This window comes from Peromyscus californicus, unplaced genomic scaffold, assembly GCF_007827085.1.
Source record: "Peromyscus californicus insignis strain IS unplaced genomic scaffold, ASM782708v3 Scaffold_12__1_contigs__length_115047231, whole genome shotgun sequence".
NCBI classification, from domain to species: Eukaryota; Metazoa; Chordata; class Mammalia; order Rodentia; family Cricetidae; genus Peromyscus; species Peromyscus californicus.
Window position 1 is genome coordinate 110,176,452 of NW_026294413.1, and position 15,778 is coordinate 110,192,229.

Below are 15,778 nucleotides of genomic sequence, written 5' to 3' on the forward strand. Positions count from 1 at the left end.
GGTTATTCCCACTCTATGGAGAAAGAGAGGCAGAGACCATCTAAATGACATGCCCAGGGTTCCAGGGCGAGGTAGGGCAGGGATCCAAAGTCCGGGCTTCTAAGAGACCATCGCTTCCTTCAGTTTTCATTGATGGAAAGCAGTCTCAGGATTGTGGCCTGGAGACGCTCCTGGCCAGGGTGGAAGATCTATACTGGTCACAGCCAACCCTTCTGTCCCAATCCGAAGACCCATTGCGCTGAGAAGGAGAATTGTCGATTTTGTTTGCACAGAGGACAGCGACAGCTTCCTCAGGCTGTCGCAGGGGTATTTTTAGTACCTCCGATTCAGAAATAGGAACGCGTACATTAGAATTCCATTTCCTGAAAGGAGAGCGTCCTCGTTTTTTTTTTGTATTCCTCCCCTTCCTCCTCCCTCAAGTCTGGGAAGACGCAGCCAGGGGAGGGGGACGAGGAAGCCAGAGGGAATTTAAATGCTATCTTGTTCTGGCTGTAGTTCCCTGAGAGATCGGGACCCACAGGAGAAAGCAGATTTAACTTCCAACTCTCTGTGCATGCTATAAACCCCAGGAAAACCCGAAGGGGTGAGGAGGACTTGGCCGCAGAGAATATGAACTTCGCTCCTGGAGACTGCTTGAGTTTGAGAAGTCAGCCCCTCCAATTCTTTTCAAAATGTTTTATTAACTTTGCTTGACATTATTACACCCCACTCAGTTCCTGAACAGCTGAGTGCTCTGTAACAGTCATTTCCATCAAAACTCTCTTCTTCTCTCCCTCCTCCTTCTCTCCCTCCTCCTCCTCTCCCTCCTCATCTCCTTCCTCCTCTTCTTCTCCTTCCTCCTCCTCCTTCCTCTTTCTCTTTTTCTCTCCTTCCTCCTTCTCTCCCTTTTCCTCTCCCTCCTCCTCTCCTCCCTCCTCCTCCTCTTCCTCCTCTCCCTCTTCCTCTCCCCCTCCTCTTCCTCCTCCCCTCCTTCCTCCTCCTCATCCTCCTCCACTCCCTCCCCCTCCTGTTCTCCCCCCGAGAGGCCTCTTTTTCAGAGGTGCTGCTTGGAGAGCCTATCATGACAACCATATCTTCTTAAATACCTCGGGAAGACGTTTGTACATAGGCAGACGCTGGGATATTGAGGGTGAGGGGAGCGGCTTGCAGGTGGGAATTGTGGTCAAGTGTTCTCTTAAGAAAAACTGGTCAATGAAAGAGGGAGCATGCCATCCAGAGAGCTAGTTTTTTAACCATCAATCAACAGAATCTTGAGAAAGTCTTCCGTTGTAACTTTTCATAAAAAGATCTCCCATCTTACAAACTGGAGAGATGTGTTTTCAGGTTTTGGCAGTGTTGAAGTCCTATGGGGATTGTTTCCTTGCAAACTCTGAAGGAATGACACACAACTCAGGTGGAGATGGCATTTCCCTCCTGCTCAGCCCTCCTGCCAGGAAGAGGTGCTCTGACTGCAGGTGAACCTGCGCAGTCTCCCTCACCTTCGGAGCCCCTGGAGGGTGTTTCTCTTAACTTGATTGTTACTTAACCTTCACAACTGGTCCTGTCAATCATGCGGACCGGTCCTGAGAAGGTGGTATTTCACATCTGATGGTAATTGTAGGTAAACAGCTGTTCTGAATCCAGGCTGAGCTCTGGCTTTCTCGGGTTGGAAGTCGTTCCCTACTTGAAGAGGTCTGGGTGTGGAATCCAGGAAAGAATTCCTTCACCTGAAAAGAGAAGAACCCTGAGGGCACCTTCCATAGCCTGCACCTGGCTCCCTCCATGACCATCTTAGCCTGCCTCCTTCTTACTTTTATGCATCGGAATTGGTGGGTGACAGGCTCTGTTTGCTCTCATTTTTTTCCTCCTTAATATTAAATTGTTTGCATGACATGGAGTTTTAAATATTAATAAATAACTTAAACAAGGTAGTCATCTACTGCATATTAATATTCTAACCTTGATTAAATCAAAGAGGCCACCCAGAAAAAAATATTTAAAAGAAAATCAAATTGCGGGGGAAGGGAATCCTGTCATAGACACAAAAAAGACTCCAATTATCTTTTCCCTACAAGATGTTTGTTCTGTCCATGACTGCTCACACTTCAGCAATCTTGCCAGCAAGACTCAAAAAAAAAAAAAAAAAAAGCCTTCTTCCAAAGCCACAGCCTTGTACATAACAGATTGTACAGTCCTATTGCCTTAGGCGGGTTAGAGGTTCCTCTCCACAAAGAGCGACACAGAGAAGTGCCAGCATCCAGATACATTTTGGGGGGCACTCTGCATGCTCTTGCCTTGGCTGCAGAAGTGGGTTTACATGGGGCCCCAATTTGCTGTTTGGCTCACAAGAAGGTAGAGGGCTGCCTGAGCCAGACCCTAGAGCAGTAAGATGTCAGGTGTGCCGGGGTAGATGGGCTGGGGGAGGGAAGGGCAGAAGGGGGTGCTGCCAAAGAGGGTACCCGAGTCTTGAGAAAACGCTGGGAAATAAACAACCTCAAGGCAGCTGCGTTGCCCTTTTCCCTGCACTTCCCTCTCAAACGTCTGAGCAACCAGTTTGCTCCCAGAAACATGTTAATTGCCAACGGAGCTCATTAAGGCATGCACATGCAAAACACAGCAAGAAAGATTAAGTGGACAAAAGCGCAATAATGAACTGTCAACAATCGGGCCCATCTACAGAACCAGGATCACTCAAGAACGAGGCATTTAGAGGCAACAAAGGATTGTCTGGGACAGGAAGAAAAGACGACCTAGACTTTTGTTTAGTCAACACAATTGATTACAAATGAGAGATTAACAGGATAGCTTCAGATTTTTTTTTTAAAGGAGGCAGAAAAGAAAAGTCCAATTAAGTCCACCGAATGTTAACTACATTGCGTTCCATGCCTAGCCCCAAAGAAATTCTCATTAAACCATCCCTGGCGATCCCTTTTGGAAAGTAATTTGTCTCCCTGATGGAGCAGAGAAAGAGAATCGTGTAAAAGAAAGCGTTAGTTCTTGGCACAATGAGCTTAGGAGACACACTAGAAAGAGCCAAAGGGGGAGTTAATGAGCATCTGACAAGCCTCTTGGATTCCGGCCTAGAGAACAGCGATGAAAAGATGAAATTGGCCAACAACTATTCTTTATATCAAACATAAAAAGGCCAATCCGAAATGGGGCTGCTCAAGACTGGATGAAAGTACGCAGCTCAAGAAAAGGAAGCCGTGGCCAGGCCCCTTGCTGGACAGTGGACAGACAGTCTGAAGAACTCAACAGGCCAAAAGTTAGGAAATTAGGTGAAAAGGAGGCACTCTGTAGAGGACGACCTCCCCACCCTGACCTTTGCAGGTGCTGAGCTGAAACTCTAGCTGCCCATCCCCCACCCTCTGAATATTTCTTTGGGAGTGCGATTGTAACATGCCTGCATTTGAGGAGTACCTCCCAAAGTTCTTTTAATTTGATAATTAGCTCCTAAAATTTACCTCCCTCTTTAAGATCCCTCTTGGCTTCTGGGGGTACTGTCCGATACCAAAGCATGTTAAGGTGGTCTAGTAAGTAGCCTTTCTCTTAGCAGCCATTCAGAATTCTCAGCTCTATTAACAGGCTTCCCAATTCTGTGTTGGGAAGACTTTCCTCACACTTGGATTTGTGGAATAGGTCATGGAGGGTTTAAAACTATGTTTCATCCTTGTTCATGAGGCTTAAGAAACTGTCTCATTTTAATGCTTCCTAATTTGAACAAAGTAGGTCAAGGGTCTATGTCTGTGTGAGACAGGATACACATTCACTACATAAACTTCCAGGCACTCCTTAGAGCACGGATGTTTGAAGGGTCTTTAACACAGTGTCAGCAGAGCCAGAACAGAAGCCACAGGTGAGAAGGGGCTCTCAGGGTGGCCCAGCAGCCAAGCACCCCAGAGCAAAGCCCATGCTTCCCATTTCTGATTAGAATGGGTGCCACCCCAGATACCAGAGTACAGTGTTTGATCTTGAGTCTAGGTTTGTTACATTTCTTCAGATCCTTGGTAACAGCTATCACATTTCTGAGGGCTTGGCTTGCACCTCAGGTTTGCTCATGCTCCACGGAGAGAAATACATTGGTGTCTAGAAGGAAGGAAGGAAAAAGAAATACAGCAGTTCAAAATAAAAACAGTCATCTAAGATTAAAGATGACTTCTGGTTCTCAAAGCACAGAGGTGTTACAGAACCTAGAGAGTTAAGCTTGGAGCAGTAGAAGGGGGCTCTCTGCTGCAGCCAGACCAACTTTTCTGATAAACAGTGTTCTTTTTCTCTGAGATACAGATCTGGCCAGTAGTTCTTGCATCCTTCCCATCTTTAATCCTTCCAAACCAGAGGTCTCATTTGGAGCTTTTTGTTTTCAAAGAGTTTTCTTTACTGTGGCTCCTAATGGTTAGTGAATTTCCTAGGGGAAGATGTACTATTATTTCGAAGGAGAAAGTACTGTATACAGTTAGGAGCCTTGAAACTGACATCAAAGTAACTGAGTTCAAATCCTGCCTCAGCTGCACAGCCTGACAAAGACTTTTATCTGTTTCTGTATCTGCAAAACGGGCATCTGGAGGGCTGCCAAACCCAATGGCCTGAGCTTGATCCTGGAACCTACATCATCGGAAGAGAGAACTGAATCCTGTCAGCTGTCCTCTGACCTTCTCTCATGTACCCTAGTACATGTGAGCACACACAAAACAAATACATGCAGTACAAAACTTTAAATGGACATGTTGAGGATACCTGTCTCCTAGGCTGTGGTAAGGATGAAATGATTAAACACATGATGGGATTTTCAGAACAGCACCTGACAGGTGCACACCAGGCATTCTAGAGGTCCACTATAAGAATGGACTCGGATGGTAAAATCCCGACATTTTATAAGGAAACCACCTGGGTCATTGTGCTGTCCTCACTGGGCATAGTAGCATTTTTAGTCTCTTATTTATTTATCAACTAATTTATTTCTGAAGATCAAATGCTTGGGCATGCTAAGCAGGTGCCCTACCATTCAAGTGTATCCCCATACTTCTTAACCCCATATTAAAGGGCAACAAGCTGAGGAGCTGAACAGGTATGCAATCCCCTCTCCCCCACTTTAGATCACATAACCAAAACACAATGGAGATGAGATTTACTCTCATATGGTGCCATGGTTCTAACACAAATGTACATAAAGATCACAAAGTTTTTGCTAAACTTGCCTCCACCTTATTCACTGAGATGCGCAGGAAGCCAATGATGCTGGTGCCCAGGCATCTGCATTCACTGAGATGCCCAGGAAGCCAATGCTGCTGGTGCCCAGGCATCTGCAATTTGTTCTGCTGCAGAAGGGTTCCCAGACTCCACTTTAAAAAACAGTGACTTAGCATCTGTGTTCTCTCTCCCACCTCACCCTGATGCTGCCTACAAGGGATAAGATAGCAACAACAGCTCTTTTTAAATTAATACATTTGATCATTCATTCAGTAAATAAGGTTTGACTGCTTCTCAGGCTTCAAGTTTTCTACTGGGTTCTAGATTTGCAAAGAAAAGGGTTCAGCCTTCGCCCTGGAGGAGTTTATAGTTTAGGAGAGAAGAAAAACACATGCAACAAAAATCTCCACCCAATACGTGGTTATGAAGACAAAATTGGGCGTTGATTCCAGTCTGGGTTGGTGTGTGTAGTGGGCATCTGTTATTTTTGCCTGCTGATCATCATTCTCCCGTCTGGTAACAACATCCAACATTTCCTTTGGAGAAGTCACCCCTCCCTCCACTCTCAGTCCATATGGTTAAGGTGGGAGCTATTCCATCCGTCCACGCTTGGCATGTGACCCAGGCTTGGCCAATCAGAGCACCGCAGCCCACAGGCAATGGCTCAGGACTGAGCAGCTGGCTGAAAAGGGGCCAATGAGAGTCCTATCCAGGACTTTTGTCACCGCAGAGACTTAATACTTGGGTTGTCTGCAGCTCTAGTGTGGGCCGGTTTGTTGCATTGTTAGGGAAGATCTTCCTGAATTGAGAGTACTAGAAAAGGAAAGCTAGGTAATGAAGATCTGATGCGCACCTCCTCAGACCCTGGTGTGACTGAACGGGTGGACTGGAGACTTCTCCAGTGTTTAATGGTGTCTCTGAGCCCTAAGAGCCCCGAGAAAATAGGGAAGACCAAGATGTCTCTCTGGGAAGAGTGGTTCCTGAGATGTTAAAGAGAAGCAGATGCCGACTCTGGAGGAATGGAGATTCAAACAAGCAAAACAAAAGAAAACCAAAAACAAAAACACAAAACTTAGGCCAACAGAGTGAAAGCGCTGAGCCGAGAAGGCCCCAGGTTTCCTGTAACTAAGTGCTGCCCTGCATATGGAGCCCGATATCAACTGATGCCACAGTGAAGCCTAGTTCTTCTGAGCACGGTGGGACCGCGAGCTAGAGGCTTGCCTGCCCTAAGACTCGGGTTTCTATTGTGCAAAAGGAGTCTGGCAACACCCACCAAAACAATGCGTGAGGACTCAGACAGAGGACCTGGAGCAGACTGGGGTGATTGTGGTTATTATCACTGGGAGCTGAGGAGTCCAGAGGGAGTGGAGTAATTAAGATTCCAGGAATGTCTAAAGGTGTGGTCTTCTGGAGCTAGATATGCCTTGAGGCCAGTGGATGTACCCTACCAACTGTGGCCTGGCTACACAGCCTACCGGTTTCCAGGGGCAAGGGTGGCCCTAAGTTGCAATGCCCTGGACTGCGGGCTTCCATAGACCGGCTGATTTCAACACTCATCAGCTCCTTGTGATACCAGCTGTAGGTGATTTTTCTGAACATTCCAAAGACCTAGTTGTTTTGTCTTTACAATGTTTAATATTCAAAAGGTCATATGATTGAAATGCCATAAAATGTGGAAAGCACCTGGCATGTGGTTGGTGAATAAATGGTAATTCTTACTCTGACTATTAATATGGCTGCTGTTATTACCACTCAGACATTGGGAAACTTGGTCATTGAAGCAAGCAGGAGTGCAGTGTTCTTCCGCAAACAAAGGCCTGTAAACACGCTAAGGGCAGATCTTCAGCCGCCGGCTTAACCACGTTATGCCAATGCTTGTGGAAGCAGACAGCACTGAAATGAAAACTTCTGCTGTTATTATTGACCAGGATCCTGCTCTGCAGCCCTGGCTGACCTCGAACTCATTATGCAGCCCTGCCTGAGTGTTAGGATTATGAGTGTGCCACCATACCTGGCTTTGCTCCTTCCTATGAGTTAGATGGCCACCCAGTCCAGTCTTGCAAGCAGTCACCCTGTAGGAATTCATTCATAAAACAAATACTTATTAAAGGCCTGCTATGTGCCAGGCATGGTGAACAGGACTGATTTCCATCTTGTTGATTGCCGTCCTAATGGTGGGACATGGGTGATAAACCAGGAAACAAGAAATGATTTCAGAGTTTGATGAACACCAAGAAGAAAAGAAAATACAGTGGCCAGATGGAATACGCCCAGGGGAAGGCTATTAGAAATAAGTGGCACCTTCTCTTCTGGTGCAGTTAAAGTCCCTGGTGCACCCAAGAACTAAGACACACCAGACCAACTTCCAATTGTCCCCTCAAACTGACCCACTTACATTTAATTTTGAAAGCAACTCTCCCTCCCCCACAGCCCAACTTGTCCATTGATTGGTCTAACTTAAATTTTTCTTGGAATTCAGAAAAGGATTTTCTAAGGAATTCCAACAAAAAGCAATGTACACCCTGGGCAGCTGGTGGTGTAGGCCTTTGACCCACATACAGTTTTCCTATCAAATGGAATGGTAATTGATCAAAGTGAAAAATGTTATAGAAAGAGAGATCGCTGCCATGTTTTCCAACCATGCATTCCCCAGCCAAGTCTCCAGATGGAATCACCGAAGCAGCACATCCTTGACTTAAATGTGACTGTTTAACAGTTATATTGGGTAGGCCATATTTTCCACAAGGAGGTGGTTGCTTGTCTTAGGAACTTGAGACTCTTAGCAGACTTTTGGGTGAGAGCTTTCCAGGATACCACTCTTTCTCTCACACTTCCTGCAGTCACAGAAGTCAGAGACCTAGCTGTGGTGTCAGGGGAGGGGGATGGTAGAGTTACTGTTACACAAGCGCCTTGTGCTGCCTTGCAGAGTGTCTGAGGTTAGTGGCTGTCGGGATGCCCCATTGTTTGTGTTTGTCTGTCCAGCCTTCATTCTCCTCTCTTCTGGCTTATGAGCATTCTGGTTCTGCTTGGTTGCCCTTCTCACTGAGCACAGGGCATTGTCACTGGGCAGCAAAGCCCTTTTATTCCATTCTCATGGGCCAGGGAGAGGTGGGACTCTAACTAGGTCGGGTAGATGCTTTCTCAGAATTGAACCCTTGAGTAGAGTGATCAGCTCTAAAGAACTGAAGGTTATACATTCCAAGGAGACAAGGAGCCTGTCACTCATACTAATGCCCTTCCAGATCTGCGATTGCCACCTTCCCTTTGTCCCCTCAGGCAACCTCATGTCATTCTACTGAATTTTCCAGAACAGTTGTCATGAATTATTGTACCTTGAAAGGAAAGATTGGAAGCAGTCACCTGTATTGCTGTGACCCATCTGCTTGTTATCGTCCTTTGAAATTGGACACACAAAACTTAGAGCACAGTTTGGGGTTGGGCTCCACAGGTAGGAGAACATGCAAGAGGCTGTGAGTTTGAATCCTTGGCACCCATATAAACAGCCAGGCTTTGCTGTGAGCCTTTGCCAGCCAGCCTAGCCAAAATGTTGGGCCTCCCATCCAGTGAGGGACCTTGTCTGAGGAAGACACCCAGGGTCCTGCTTTGGCCTCCACATGTATATTTCAGACAAGTGCACCTGCATGCTCACATGTATGCATCACATGGATACTACACACACCCTTCACACACATACACTTCTCCCTCCCCATCACACTACACACACACTTCACACACATACACTTCTCCCTCCCCATCACACTACACACACACTTCACACACATACACCTCTCCCTCCCCATCACACTACACACACACTTCACACACATACACCTCTCCTCCCCATCACACTACACACACACTTCACACACACACACCTCTCCTCCCCATCACACTACACACACACTTCACACACACACACCTCTCCTCCCCATCACACTACACACACACTTCACACACACACACCTCTCCTCCCCATCACACTACACACACACTTCACACACACACACCTCTCCTCCCCATCACACTACACACACACTTCACACACACACACCTCTCCTCCCCATCACACTACACACACACTTCACACACATACACCTCTCCCTCCCCATCACACTATACACACACTTCACACACACACCTCTCCTCCCCATCACACTACACACACACTTCACACACACACACCTCTCCTCCCCATCACACTACACACACACTTCACACACACACACCTCTCCTCCCCATCACACTACACACACACTTTACACACACACACCTCTCCCTCCCCATCACACTACACACACACTTCACACACACACACCTCTCCTCCCCATCACACTACACACACACTTTACACACACACACCTCTCCTCCCCATCACACTACACACACACTTCACACACATACACCTCTCCTCCCCATCACACTACATACACACTTCACACACATACACCTCTCCTCCCCATCACACTACACACACACTTCACACACTCATACACCTCTCCCTCCCCATCACACTACACACACACTTCACACACACACACCTCTCCTCCCCATCACACTACACACACACTTCACACACACACACCTCTCCTCCCCATCACACTACACACACACTTCACACACACACACACCTCTCCTCCCCATCACACTACATACACACTTCACACACACACACACCTCTCCCTCCCCATCACACTACATACACACTTTACACACATACACCTCTCCTCCCCATCACACTACACACACACTTCACACATACACCTCTCCCTCCCCATCACACTACATACACACTTTACACACATACACCTCTCCTCCCCATCACACTACACACACACTTCACACACTCATACCCTCCCCCAGCACACACACACACACACACACACACACACACACACACACACACACACGCACACACATACCTTCCCAGCATTTTCTGTTGATCTGAATCATGTCTCGGGATCTTCAGGGATGCAGAACCTACACATTCCATGCCTTTGACGTGCGTATATTTGACTTTGGGAGGTGTGGTGGTTTGAAAGAAATGGCCCCCAAAGGGAGTGGCACTATTAGGAGGTGTGGCCTTGTTGGAGGAAATGTGTCACTGTGGGGGCGGGGGCAGGCTTTGAGATCTTTTTTGCTCAAGTTTCCCTCAGTGTAACTTTAAGTTGACTTCCTGTTGCCTGCAAGATGTAGCACTTTCAGCTCCGCACCACATCTGGCTGCATGCTGCCGTGCTCCCCACCATGGTAATGGTTGGAACCTCTGAAGCTGAAAACAAGCCCCCTCAGTTAAATGTTTTCCTTGTAAGATTTGCCGTGGTCCTGGTGTCTCTTTACAGCAATAAAAAACCTAACTAAGACAGGGCGGTTTGGGAGAAGATCTCTTTATGTAGCCCTAACTGCCCTGGAACTCTCTACATGGCCTGAGCTGGCTATAAGTCTTTGGTAGTCATGTTTCAGCCTTGTGACCTGGAATTATAGGCTTGCAAAACTATACTCAGCTGTGGAGGTGTTTTTCTTTCTCTAAAGGTTTTTTCCCCTTCCAAGAAGCAAATGTAAGTTGGCAGTGGAAGCCCAAATCTACACTACCAGCACTCAACAGGAAGACTGCAGAGACATGGTACCAGTCCGAGGCCAGCCTGGTCTATTTAGCAAGACCATGTTTCAAAAGCCAAAACCAAAACAAACAACAACAACAAAAACCAAACAAACCAAAGACAAGGACAAACACCCAAACAAAACAAACCTCTATTTTATTAAAATAAAAATGTCATCTGGGGGAGGTGGGGCCAAAGCCGGAGCTGGTGTCTCAGAGACAAGAGAGGTTAAAAATGGCACAGTGATGGGACTAGAGGGCGTTTTGCATAGAAAGTTCTCTTCGAACAATGTGGCTCCTTTTCTGCTCAGCACTCCCATGATATAGTAACAATTTGTTAAATACAGTTTAAAAAATGGGGTGGGGAGGGGCCTCTCAGGCCAGACTCTAGAAATATTTGAATGGCATCAAACCCCGAAATGACTTGAAGTCTGTCTGGCTTTAAGGATTGGTACCAAAAGCCATTTGCCTGTTTTATTTTTCATTTTTTAAGGGGGGAGCTACAAGGACTTGAATCCAGGGCCTTGTATAGTTTGAACAAAAACACTCTGTGCCTGAGCGAGAATTCCAGCCTTTTTGCTTTTATTTTTTCCAAGCTGTGCTAAGTTTCCCAGGCTAGCCTTGAACACACTTTGTTGCCCAGGCTGGCCTTGAACTTATAATATTCTTTCTTACCTCAGTCTCCTGAATATCTGGGATTTTAAGCATGCATCACCGTGTATAGCTCTTTGCTTTGTTTATTGAAGAGTATACATTTTCTGCTTTACAAAAATGCATTCCTATAGTACCTCTCAGAACCCACTCATTGAGTAAGCTTATCAGTACAAACAGGGAATCAAACATAGAAAATAGAGAGCTAGCTAAAGGGGTCGTCAGGGGAAAGGATTTACTTCCAGAAACACTGAAATTCCTGATAGCTGAGGCTTTAAAGCAAGGACAGTACACTGTGTTGTCCTGTTGTTATTCAAGAGACATTGGAAAATAAACCCAACAGCTTTTTGAATCAGACTTCTTTCAGTTTCTTTCCAGTTACTTCTTCAACCTTGAACATTGTAAAGTGTGCTCATTCCTCTTCATATGGTCTCGCAAACCTTAACATACAGGATCCCTTCCTTACAGGTTAGCACCAGCTGGGTTGTGCTCGCACAGCTAGAAGGTGCCATTATGTTCAGCACCAGCACAGTTTACAGGGAAACGATGCAGGAAGCTGAAGTTGTCTGATGATTGTCACTGACTCATGAAAATGCATGGCATTGGTAGAGTCTTCCTCTTGACCGCACTTTTCTCTCACATGAATTTCTCCTGTCTTACACATCTATAATAAAGTGTGTGGGCTTTCTCTAGGGGTGAGAGCTGGAGCAGAGTTGGCTGTTCTGAGTGAAGCAGAGTAAACATGGGATTTAAATTGTAGGTCTAGGATTATGTTGAGAAGATACACAGAGTCTCTACGGTTTTCTTTCAAATCTATAAAATTGACATAAGACTACTGACTATCTCGTGCAAAAGAATATTGTGATGGGAGAATGTACCAATGTTTGCAATGATGTCCCAGGAGGGGAGCTTTGTAGAACTCATGAGTGGCTGTGAGCTTACAGCACTCCCATTGCATGACTTCTGGGTAGATGGCAGGGGATGAATAGCACTGGATGTCGGTGGTGTAAATCCCACCTCTGGGAACATAAATGCTTACGTGTCTGCTACTGAGGAGACATTCGGAAGGTCTTCATTTCCCATGAGGTTTTTGTGTGTGTGCTTTGTTTTTTAAAATGAGGTCTTTTATAATATGTAACCCAGGCTGACCTTAGACTCTAGATCTGCCTACCTCAGCTTCCTCAGTGCTGGATAGATGAGCGCCAACCTCCACATCTGGCTTCCTGAGTTCTCTGCTAGTGGCTAAGTTTCTGCCAAGTTTGAGTCTGCTCACTGCTGGTATTGTGTATGTACCATTTTCTTTGCTCTGCCCAAGCATCCTTCTCCCTCCTCCTCTTCCTTCTTGTGGCTGTCTCCTGCTCCACTTGAGGACGTACCTGTTTTAGAAAAGACTTTCCTAGAAATGAAGAAGTTGAGTAACACTGTTGAGCAGCCCTTGGCCCAGATTTGGCTTTTAAAGATCTTTGGGGAGATTGAACCTTGCCAGCTGGATTGGATTTCTTCGGTTCTTCTCTGCCTCAATCATGGTCCATGTCGTCTTTTCATTTGTTTTGTGGTATCATATATTTCCTTGTTCCTTCCTAATTTGCTATCCCAGAACGTGGAAACATCACATGGTAATGTAAGGTTATGCTGTCATTGGAGTGTCAAGTGTCAGGCCCTATGCCTGGCACATTGTAGACACTCAATAATTCTAAGGTATGAATAAAATAAAGTTTCTCTTCAGAAAAAAAAAATCACGAGTTGCAAATGATATGCAAAGTTCAAAGTGGAGCTGCTACATGTCCTTTGCTCTCGACTGGGGAGTGGAAACTGAAATGAGTAGAATATATATTTGTCATAATAATTATCATTTGCTATGTTCATGGACTTTGATGAATGCTATTTTTAATTTTCCCAACCTGCTAAGCACATGCCATGTTTCAAAAGAGAAAACAGACTCCCAAAAGGCTCCTGTTGGTCCTGAGCTGTGACTCACTAAGCAGTGTTTGAAGCTCACTGGACTCCACATCTTGCTCTGTCCAACTCCCTGTGTTGTCTTCTCTCCTTGTCTACCTGGCCCGACACGGAATTTGGTCCTGCCTCCTTCAGTGGGACTTGTTTTTCTTGGCACCGAAAGCTTTTGATCTATGCGCCTTCTTTGATGGCTGACGTTTTTCTGTCTTGGGTCACCAGCTTTGTATTTCAGTTTCTTTAGCAGCCTAGCCTGTCTGCAGCCTATGGCTCCAGTCTCCTGCCTCCTCCTACTCCTCATCTGCACTGAGATTAGCCACACTGTTGGCTTCAGTCCTTGCAAGCCTTATCCCTTTGTTTCTGCCTGATGTTCTCTTCCCTCTCCCACCCTCTGACTCTGCATTTAGCTCATCTGCATTCTCTAAGGCTCTTATCAAATGTTACCTTCATCTCTGAACACCCTGCAGGATGTACACTTCCCTTTGTATTCTTCCCTCCTAATCTTTTAGGGTCCAAGTACTTAGCCTCTTTCTTGTTTTTCCTTCTTTCCTTCTGGGATGTGATGCTCAGTAAATATTTGTTAGAACGCATTGGATCTCTGCTGTCACTCTGCTTCTCAAAATCCCTCGATGTGTTACTCTTGATAACTCAGGGCAAACATCTTACTGTCCCTTACAAAGCCCCTCCCCATCCCTTCATGTTGATTTTTCTGAGTTCACTCACCTATTTCTCTTCACTCCCCTCCACTCCAACTACTCTGGCCTCATTGGTAGCAAGCAAGCTCCTGCCTCAGGACCTTTATGTGAGCTATGCTTTCCTCTAGACCCCCTTCCTCACCTTCCTTTAGGTGTTTGCTTCTGTCTTGCCCTCTGAGGTTGTAAAAGGCTTCCCCTGCCAATCTACCGGAACTATGACACTTTCCTACAAATACTCCCCATCACCCTCTGGGGCTTTACTTATTGTCTCCTCCCTGCATCAAACTGATGTGTAAAGTTCGTTAGGGCATGAAGATCTTTGGGGGAGATGGAGCCTTCCTCTCTCTGCTGCCTCCCGCTTCATTCGCTTCATTCTTGGATCCCAGGATGCTGTCTCACATAGATGTGTGCATTAAGTACCGAATGAAAAAAAAGGCTGTGTCGTCCCTTCTGGTATGCTCCCCTGCTCTTCTTGGCCTCTCAAGTCCCAGCAAGCCTCCACTGAGTCTCTCAGCAAAGAATGAGAAGACCTAAAGGTAAACACTAAATACAGACCCTTGAAAAGTGTGCTAGACTTCTGCCATTGAACTGTAGATACCTGGGGACTCTGAGAGGAAACCTACCCCTGAGAAACTTACTACTGAGCTGTAGCCTTTCATTGATGCTGACGATGAATCTAACAATTAAACAAAATAATGTCTTCTCCTCCTTCCTGTCTCTCTCCTCTCCCAACTCATGGCTTCTGTCTCAGGCTAAGGAGTCAGCTTCGCAAAGTAGGGCAATTCTAGCAATCCCTGAGCTGTATAAGCCTTTGATTTGTCTCCATTCTTAAGAAAGAAAATCAGAAAGCAATCAGAAAGAATTGGAGAGGTTGAATTGATTTGGGCTTTCCAACTTTATGTACCCAAAGCAAAAGTAGCAGTTTAGGGGTTATGATGATGAATATGGCTCTTGTCTTTCTTTCTTTTATATATATAATACACACACACACACACACACACACACACACACACACACACATATATATATAATACACATACACACACACACATATATATAATACACACACACACACATATATATAATACACACACACACACTCACACCACACACACACACACACACACACACACACACACACACACACACACACACACGGTTCTGCTGTGTAGCCCAGACTTACCTCAAACTTAAGACCCTCTCTCCTATGCCTCACTGGAGATGGGATTACATGTGGGAATTACCATTCCCAGAATGTGCAGCTGTAACACAGGTTACAAGGTGTGAATGGTATCTGCCTCTGCGCTAGCTGGGTTCAGTGATTCCACCACATTTATCAGGTTTCTGAGGACTGGGCGTGTGCCTGCTTCTGTGTTTAAGAAGCCCGTCTTTGAGTACATAGCAGCCCTCTTCCTGAGGAGGCCCAGGACCTGTCCACCACCCAGCCCTACCCTTTGTCTTCTGAGGCACTTGCAGCTTTTCTAAAGCACTCTTGCTCAGGAGCCTGTCTTCTCTTTGTCCACCCTTCCCTCCAGGGGTGGGCACCAGCATATGGAAAGCAGAACTCAACACAATTCATTGAAAATAATGTGAAAATTATGTGTTTCCCCCCTGTTCATTAGAGCTTTGGGATGTTAACTTCTCTTTGACCTAAATATGAGTTATATCCTAACTCCATAATATGCATGAAATGTCTCATTTCCATTTTCTAAAGAAAT